Source organism: Euprymna scolopes, chromosome 16 (assembly GCF_053919585.1).
Source record: "Euprymna scolopes isolate OS-2025 chromosome 16, ASM5391958v1, whole genome shotgun sequence".
Classification (NCBI taxonomy): Eukaryota; Metazoa; Mollusca; class Cephalopoda; order Sepiida; family Sepiolidae; genus Euprymna; species Euprymna scolopes.
The window spans coordinates 20,320,840-20,330,602 of NC_136497.1; positions in this window are offsets into that span (position 1 = coordinate 20,320,840).

Genomic DNA, 9,763 nt, shown 5'->3' on the forward strand with positions numbered 1-9,763 from the left:
GAGAACTGGGACCTTGGGGAGGCTTAATAACACTCAAATTCCAGTATAAACCAATGATCACTGCCAGCGAGAAATCAATGGTAAATAGCTGTTGCGATGACGCAAATTTATTTGCAAATGCTATCGAAGGAGGTGGAGAGAGCTGGACGTCTGGGGAGACTTGTTGTCACTCAGCTTTCAGAGAACACCACAGGTTTCCAATCAGATCGGTTGTTGACTTCTGTGAAAGCGCCATGCGAGCCAATAATATTAATAATAATGACTAATTTTTTATACATTGCAAAAACACCAGAACCTCAAAAGCAAATGCAATTATAATTATCTAGAGCATTATCGTAGACTGGGCTAATTTTTTGTTTTGTTATATAAAGTGATATTTGAGATAAATAAAAAGCAATGTTAAAAAAGCACGTATAAAAAATTAACGTATAAGAAAATGTACTTCCACACTTTATAATGGAAACAAAACAAGAAATGTTTCCGAAGAAATATTTTAAGCAAGCGTGAAACAATAAACAGAAATGTTAAAATGCACGTTAGTTAAGTTGTTAAAAAAGTTTGCATATGTGCATAATTTACCAAAATAAAAGAAAGTAACGAATAAGGAATGTTTACGAAGATATATTTAAATCAATCCTGAAGCTATTGGTTCTGGTGTTTTTGTAATGTATGAAGAATCCTTATGGAGGGAGGTAAATTTGTTTGGTTTTGATGAAATCATTAGTAATAAGTTGAAATGGAACACGCATAGAAAAGTTGGTAGCCCATGTAAGGAAAGAAAAATCTCTAAAAAATAAAATGTGAAAAAGGTTTACATTGTAGAAAAATGTGCATACCGTCCAGAATAAATTGTGCATGACCTCCACCCAATACAGGAAAGAAATTTGGGAAGAAGTATTACAATCAATCCTAAAACAATTGGTTTTGTTGTAATTTAATCAATAAGAAATCCTTTTCAACTGAGTTATTTTTGTCATTTTTATACATTGGTCGATAAGTTAAGAAGTGACGTGTACGATAAAAAAAGAAGTGGAAAAAGCAATCCTAACAAACAGTTTTTGCGTGTTTCAATGATTTAGAAGTCCTTCAAGACAGAGAACGTTTTCTTATGAGATGATCAAGAAGTTAAGAAATGGAGCCCCGCTAATAACATGAAATCTAAACAATACTAAAAACTACGAGACAAATAATAATCATTAAAATAAGTGCAACTGCAATTTTTATTATTATTATTATTATTATTATGATGATGATGATGATGATGATGATGATGATGATGATGATGATGATGATGATGATGATGATTATAATCGAATGCAGCAAACTGGCTAAAAAAGAATACAAGAACCGGCACGGCCAAATGGGGAAGGCAGTACACTGGGAATTATGCAGACAACTGCATTTCGGACGCACAGACAAATGGCAATAGTACTTGAAAACGAGAATCACAAAATCCTGTGGGACATGGACATACAAACAGACAAACCCATCCAAGCGAGAAAACCGAAGAAAAATAAAATTTCCAAAGATTTTATTCTCTGACAGACATGATATTGGAGAGAATGGTGCATTAATTATTTGGATTTTAATCGATTAAATATCACAATTTCAGATTATAAAACCATTTCTGACAAAATTACTTCGTTCCATTTTTACAAGAATTCAGTTTCATGTGCAAGAGACTTTTACTATGAATCGAAGAAAACTACAAAAGTAAAATGTGCTCCCGGCTTAATTTTTCTATCGTGATCGATATTTAGTAATTTAATAAACACGATTACATTTACTTTGACATTTACAGCAGGGAGATCGATTTTCATTAAATCTAAATTCCTGTTGTAAGAATTCATTTTTAAAAATTCCGTAACCGACCAAAGAATATCGACCCCAAAGGATAATTTTATGTGAGACTTGCACAATAACTATTTTTGTATTATTTGGATTGTTTGAATTATTGTTGTTATCGGTGAATGAAGAAAAAAAATTTTTTGTTTGCTTTTCCAACGAAAACTCTTATTAAAATTCAAAACGAAGGAATGATAACACCTAGTGTGAATATTCACCGGAAAAAGGTCGGAGGTTACACAGACCGAAACGCCGTGAGAATAACAAACAAGATTAGAGTAATAATGCTAGCAATTCAAATAATACAAAAATATTTATCAATCCACATCTCAGAAATATACAAACATCATTGTACAATTTTTTTTTTTGTTTTAAATCAGAAACAATATATAACAAAAATTAAATCTAAAACAACTGCATCATACTTCGATTTGAATCTGTTATAGCGATAAAAGGGGGACATAATTCTAAATAAATAAAGTTAACGACTGGACAGTTCGAGTGGCCAGGGAGAGACTAGCAAGATGGCGACGCGCTGGATACTCAATATCGTCATGTAAATAATTTAATGTTTCTACCGTGTATAAAATGGATTATTGTTATTATGATATCCAGCAATCCTGACGTTACATTTTTCCAAGAACAGCAGAATCCTTTCTAAAAGATACCCTAAAAGATAACAGGTAAACCATTTTATTACTTTCTCAATAAAATGAAAACCATTTATGTTATTGTATAAAAAGATCGTTTTCTCGTATATTTCTACCTCCACATAAATTCACATGGATAGCTGTCCACCATTCTACACTGGCGTTTATTCTGATATTTTTACAGTCGGGCCCTAACCATAACCATAACCATAAACTAATCCTAATATAACTCAAACCTTAACTCAAAATCTACACTCATGAGCAAAGCGTGAAAGAAGGAAGAAATCGATTTTTCAATGTTTTTCTATGAATTTTTGTTAATTTTAACTGAAAATTTCTATCTTGCAGATCATTATTATTATAGCATATAATAATAAGTGGAAAATTAATCCTAAAAATAGTAAGACCGCATCTTGGCGAGGATATAAAAAAAACCGAATTGCAGGGTTAAGGCAGTCGAAAATGATTTGCAAGCAGATTTTGATATTTTAAGAAAAGAAAATGTGAAAACATCTCTTTCTGTAGTGAAGCGAATTGGTTAAAGGTTCGAAGTCGAACGCTTGCTAAAAGGGAAATCTGGATCTGGGCACCCTAGAGCATCCACTTTGAAGGACGACCACGGGCTTAAATTTTTTTGTTTTGAAGGATTGAAAGAAAATTGATGTTGACCATAGTAAAGAATTCAAAACAGGGGCTAGAAATTCTCTTTCTAGAAATACAATATCTAGACGAATGAAAGAAATGGGATTTTCTTCCAAAAGCTGTGCAAAGAAATCATTTTTATCTAAGAACATCAACGATAGAAAGAGATTTTTCTCGTGTTTGGGCAAGAAAGATGTAGACTGGTTCATGAATGTTTTCTGGTTAGATGAATCAAGATTTTGTCTTGTTACCATATACTGTAGAAATCCCTAGACGCCAGAAAGCCTTCTATTCGAATTGTTCCATTAATGTAAAAAAATCACAATCATTATTTTTTTTACTGTTATTTCGTCACAAAAAAGGCGCACTCTGACTTTGACATAATGAACTACTATTTGAGACCATATCTATAAAGATACTATGTAAGGAGTTGAGCATCGAGATGTCTGTGCACATTATACTTGAACTTCTGCATGTCAGTGAAGTAAAGAAAGCAGGAACTCGGGAGGAGGTTCCAAAGTCTATCAGTTTGAGGAAAAAAACAATTCGAGTAGAAAGCTTTCTGGCGTCTATGGATGTCTACAGTATATGGTAGTATTTATCTGCTTGTCGGGTTGTTGGGTTAGTCGGGCGTACATTGCCTCAATTAGCACCATATTATCTAAATGAACTGACGCAATTGCTTTTGAATCCGATTTTCTGTTTTTTTTTTTTTTTTTTTTTTTTCATAGTTCGTGTCGGTAGACGGATTAGAACTTATTTTGTTATTTAAAGAAATTGTCGCTCGATGAAAAAAAACAAACAAAGGTGTATAAATATAAATGTGCAAAAAAGTAAACGCATGAATTTGCGATTATAAATTTACTAGTGGGGAGGGGGCGTGGCTTCGTCCGGTCGTAAAATACGCTTAAATATGCCATTTTAATATGTCCAGATTTCGTATATACTATTATAGAGTCCTGATTTCAAAAGTAAAAGAAAAGTATTTGGGTGCCATCGGCTAGAATCGAAACCAAAAGCAAAACTGTAGCATTCAAAGCTGGTGATGTAAACACTGTACCAACATGACACGCATATGAATTAATTAAAAATTAAAAATAAACTAAGATGCATGCACAAAATGTTTAACTATTGTTTTTAAATGTTGACTCCTTTTGCCCCCTTAAAAACTATTTTAACTGGCTAAAAACCCATAAAAGAACGGCCCATAAAAAATCCAATCATTTGAGGCCCTTAGCGCCACTCTGCGACTTTTAGTTTCCGGAGAAAGAGAGTTTAAAATTATGGAGACAGACAGACATATAGCCTTTTATATATTAGATATCTAAAACTTGTGAATTAAAAATATACAAGGTGGAACGATAAATTTGTCGCCCTAAAGAAAACAACACCACAGCTTTATTTTAAAATGTTTATTAAAAACAATTCAGCTAACTTGATTATTTAGTAGAGCTGAAATCTATTCAGCCTTAATCTCCAACTCGAAACGAGTCCAGAACTGGGAGCATTCCTACAAGTGTTGGCGGAAGCTCGGCGAATACTCGGCGGATGGCGATAATCAGGCTGGCTTCGGTGTTGTGGCATATCATGTTGGTGATATTCTCGACGTATGACAAAACGAAGTAGTCCAGCCGGTTCAGGTAGAGGGAGGCAAGGGGAGGACAGTGATAGAAGGGTACAAATTCGTAGCACTCCTTCTGAAGCCAAGCCTGGGTCTCTTTGAACTTGTGGGTCGGCGTCGGTTCTGCTGCCCCACTCAGGGTCTGCCAGCGGCAACCCGATTGCATCAGGGGATTACCACACACTTCAACACATCCAGGTACACTTTGGTGTTGATTTTCAAGCCAACTTCGAAGCTGTGAGGTGGTATAATGTGGTCCTCACTTAAAATCACACAAAAGATCATAACCGTAGCCAGAAACTTCGTTGAGCGGTGCCCTGAAGCATTGAACCGTCCGGATTTGCATTTTGAGGTGCTGGTAATGGTCCAGTTGTCATAACTTAGATCGGTAGAGAGCATGAGTTGTACAGGGAGTCGACAGACCTTCAGTGGTCGATCTTGTTTCCTGACTAGGGCAATGAACGCCTTTTCCCCCACTCCCGACACACCCCATCCATTAAACTCGGCACTTAGGAGTGCTTGAATGCCATAATGCCAATACAAGTAGATTGGGTTGACCATCGTCTGATGGGTTGAGGGTACCGGATAGACAGTTCCTGGCTGCTGTTCCCGACTGGTAGTACAGGGGGCCCTAACTCTTTGGTAGCGCTTAGAGCGGCTGATCCATCAACAGTTGTATAATATCGGGTTGTTTGTAGTGCCATGTCGCGCATGGAAAGGGACCATGCACTCATCCCCGGTGGGCTATCCCGAGGCCACAATCTTAGTAGATGGCAGGACAACTGATAGTCTGCTTGTGTTGCATGTCTGGTATTCTATATAACCACTTGTTCAGCACCCCTTACCTAAACTGAAACTCTTAAAACAATGACAGTACAATAAAAAAAAATACGCTAAAACCAGGCCCAAACTCAAACCAAATAAACCTGCCTTCTCCCATTTACGAACATCTGTGGGCTTAGAACTAATTTAAATGATGTCGAAGCATTTCTCCTAACATGTCATGTATTCTCCCGGTATCTTAGCACTACGTATGTATGTCATGTATTCACCCGGTATCTTAGCACTAAGTGAGACTAACCTACATTCCTTAATCCCCTCTAACTACTTTAACATGCCTGAATATCTCCCACTCTGTCGTAAGGACTCTGACAGACATATGCACGGGCTTGGAGTATATATTCGGAACACCCTCCCCTCGACTACAGAAACCAAACTAGAATCGGACGATCAAGCCTTTATGTGCTTTAGACTTAAAATGCAACATAACATTAGCTACTTTTATTTTCTCTACCGCTCTCCCTCGATCCAGAACTGTACCCTAATAAACAAAGTCTCTGACAGCATAGATACAGCACTTTCCCTCGACACTAGCGTACAAGTGCATGTATTTGGTGACTTCAATGTCCGCCACAGAAACTGGCTTGGACTCACACAGACGCAGCTGGTATGACAACATATAACTTCTCTATATCTCATTCCCTATCACAAATGGTTATGTTTCCAACCCGTTTCCCAGATCAGGAAGAACAACACGCATCACTTTTAGATCTGTTTCTGACCACAGTTCCCGATGACTGTGTAACTAATGCCCACAGCCCACTTGGGAACGCCGATCATGTAGTGGTAATAGTTGAAATAGCCCTAAACTTTCGAGCAAGAAATGAAGATCCACTGCTCAAAACAACGAGATATTATAAAAAGGCTGACTGGAAGCCATCAGGGATCTCATGATGGACGCCCCATGGCAAAATATCTTTTCACTTCCTGCTGAACAGTGCGCAAATGACACCACTGAATGGTCCAAAATAGCAATTGAAGCACATGTTCCCACACGGAAATTTTACAGCAAGCCCCACTCTCCCCCAATGGTTTACCTCTACTTGTGTAGCCACCATCGCGCAAAGGCAGCATGCGTACCACAGATTTAACCGACATAAGTCAAACAGGCAGAAGTATATAGATGCCAGAAGTAACTGTAAGAAAGAAATAGCGACAGCTAAGAGAGAATTTACTGAAACCACCACACTAGATGATCTGAAAATCACCCCTTCTCAGGTGCATGCTATCATAAGAAATCTTGACACTGCAAAAGCATGTGGACCTGATCTTATCCCGGCTGTGCTATTAAAAAAGTGCTCCGCCGAAGTAGCTCCAGTTCTCTCCAAACTTTACAACAAATGCCTTAATGAATCTTGCTTTCCTACCTGCTGGAAAACTGCTTCTGTAGTACCAGTTTTCAAGAATTGTGGCAAAAGAACTGACCCAGTAAATTATCGCCCCATTAATCGCCTCCCACTTTTCGCCAAAATATTTGAGACCATAATTAACCAAGCTCTAGTCCATCACCTTACAAATGCTAAACTTCTGACTGATCAACAATATGGATTCAGGCAAGCCCGTTCAACAGCAGACATCCTAACTATAATCTCAGAACGTATATACCAGTCACTGGAAAAAGCGGGGGAGGATAGAGCGGTAGCCCTAGATATATCTATGACAGCGTATGGCGGTAGCTCTAGATATATCTATGACAGCGTATGGCATGAAGGTCTTCTCAGGAAAATCAGATCATATGGTATCACTGGAGAATACATGACATAATTAAATCTTTCTTAGATAAGAGAAAAACCCAGGTTGTCCTTGACGGTCTTACATCTAAACAATATGATATAAATGCAGGAGTGCCTCAGGGGTTTATCCTAGGATCTCTGTTATTCCTAACATTCATAAATGACCTCCCTGACAAAATTGCCTGTGAGATAGGTATATATGCTGACGACACCACACTCTATAACAGACACGACAGGAAAACAAATGAACACATATCTAAAGAAATAGCAGAAACACTAGAGGATGACCTCCGATCTATAGTGGAATGGGGACATAAATGGTTGGTCACAGTCAATGCTGCCAAGACTAAACTTGTTTCCTTCAATAATTACAAGAAACCTTCTCTACCACCAATATCAATGGCCAATGACTCTTTATCTGAAAGTACATCATTTAAACCCCTCGGCCTAACGCTCTCAGGAAACATGAGTTGGAACAATTACATTGAGAGTATCGCCAAGACCGCTGCGAAGAAGGTAGGTTCTCTCTACCGTACTAGAAAGATACTAACGCCCGAAATTATCCTATACATCTATAAGGCCACCATTCGCCCATGTATGGCGTATTGTTGTCATAATTGGTCTGGTGCATCTGTCACTAGTCTCTCGCTCCTAGACGAGGTTCAAAAGAGAGTCACCAATCTGGCAGGTCCTGAAGTGTCATCTAAATTTCAGCCCCTGTCCATTCGACGAAATGTTTCATTCCTCTGCCTTTTCTACAAGTACTTTAACGGTGAATGCTCTGACGAACTTCAAGCACTTGTGCCCCCTCAACGTAAATACCCCTGACAAACCCGACAAGCAGCTAAATTTCACCCCTTCACAGTAGAGATCCCTAGATGTAAGAGAGCCTTCTACTCCAGTAGTTTCTTCCCCAGGAGAGCTAGACTTTGGAATTCCCTGCCGGGTCCCTGCTTCCCCAACTGTACTGACATGCAGAAGTTCAAGTGCAACGTGAATCGACATCTTGCTATTCAACTTCCTACACAGTACCCCTGATGCCTATGTCCCTGATAGTAGCCCCCTACACCAAAGTGGCAATGCGCCTTGTTTGGGGTGAAAATGTAATAATAAAAAAAATCTCCGATCTCGCTCGTCGAACATTGTTTCACTTTCAGACATGAAAGAAGGCTCCTATCGCTTTTGAGATTTGTATATAACTGGCCAACTAGTAGATCCTCTACAACAAAAAAAGAAACCCGGTTTTCATCGACCAGAAATAGAATTATGTCATTTTTCCTAATTTCATCGTTCCGCCTTATATGAAAAATTAAATTAAAATATATAAAAAATAAAAAACACATTAACAATAATTGTTATTTGTTATTCTAAATTTCTGTTGTTCTTCAATTCGAATACCATATAAAATCCATAATAAAATAAAACAAAACAAAAACAATTGTAAATGAAAATATAAGATGTATTAATTTACAGAGAAATTGCTGATTGGTTGTTTTTTTAACGGCATATCGACACTGTACGTTGATTAAATTCCATAAAATATTATTTGCTGTATATTATTTGTAGTATTACTTTTCGTATGTTTAATAAATTAAAATTAAAAATTATATCTTTACCTAAAATATTCCTACCAATTTACATTGGTAGGAATATTTTAGGTAAAGTTATTTTTATTTTTAAAATTTCTAATAAATTTCTTTAACTTTTAAATGTAATCAAGTAAGAGCATCTAAGCAATCAATATGATGGATGGAATCTGAGCTAGTGCACTAATCATTCGTCTTTCCCTCTTTCTCTCTCTCTCTCTCTCTATCTCTCTCTCTCTATCTCTCTCTCTCTCTCTCTCTCTCTATATATATATATATATATATATATATATATATCTCAGACACGACGCAAAAAAGAGTCTCTAACCTTAAAGACCCCACAACGTTTGTCAAGTTCTAATCCCTTTTATGTCACCGCTGTGTTATGACCCTGTGATCGTTCTACAACTTCTCCAATATGCAATCAAGTAAAAGCATCTCAGTAATCTATATTTTGCATGGGGTATTGTTGCCGCATCATGGCTAGTGCACTAACCATTCGCCTCTGCCTCTCAGACACGATGCAAAAAAAAAAGAGTCTCTAACCTTAAAGGTCCGGCAATGTTTGTCAACTTCTAACCCCTTTTTACGTCACCAGTGTTACAATCCTGTATTCGTTTTACGACTACTTCCACGAAATGTGTTCCGATGAGCGTATTTCACTTGTACCTACACAACTTTAATAACGCCGATTAACTAAACTAGTAGCATAATCCCACCACTTTATCGTAGAAGTCCTAAGATGCCGGCAAACTTTCTATTCTAATAAATTCTTTCCTCAAACTGCCTGCGTTTGGAATCCCCTCCCGTGTTTCCCCAACTAAAAAACATGCAGAAAATTTAGGG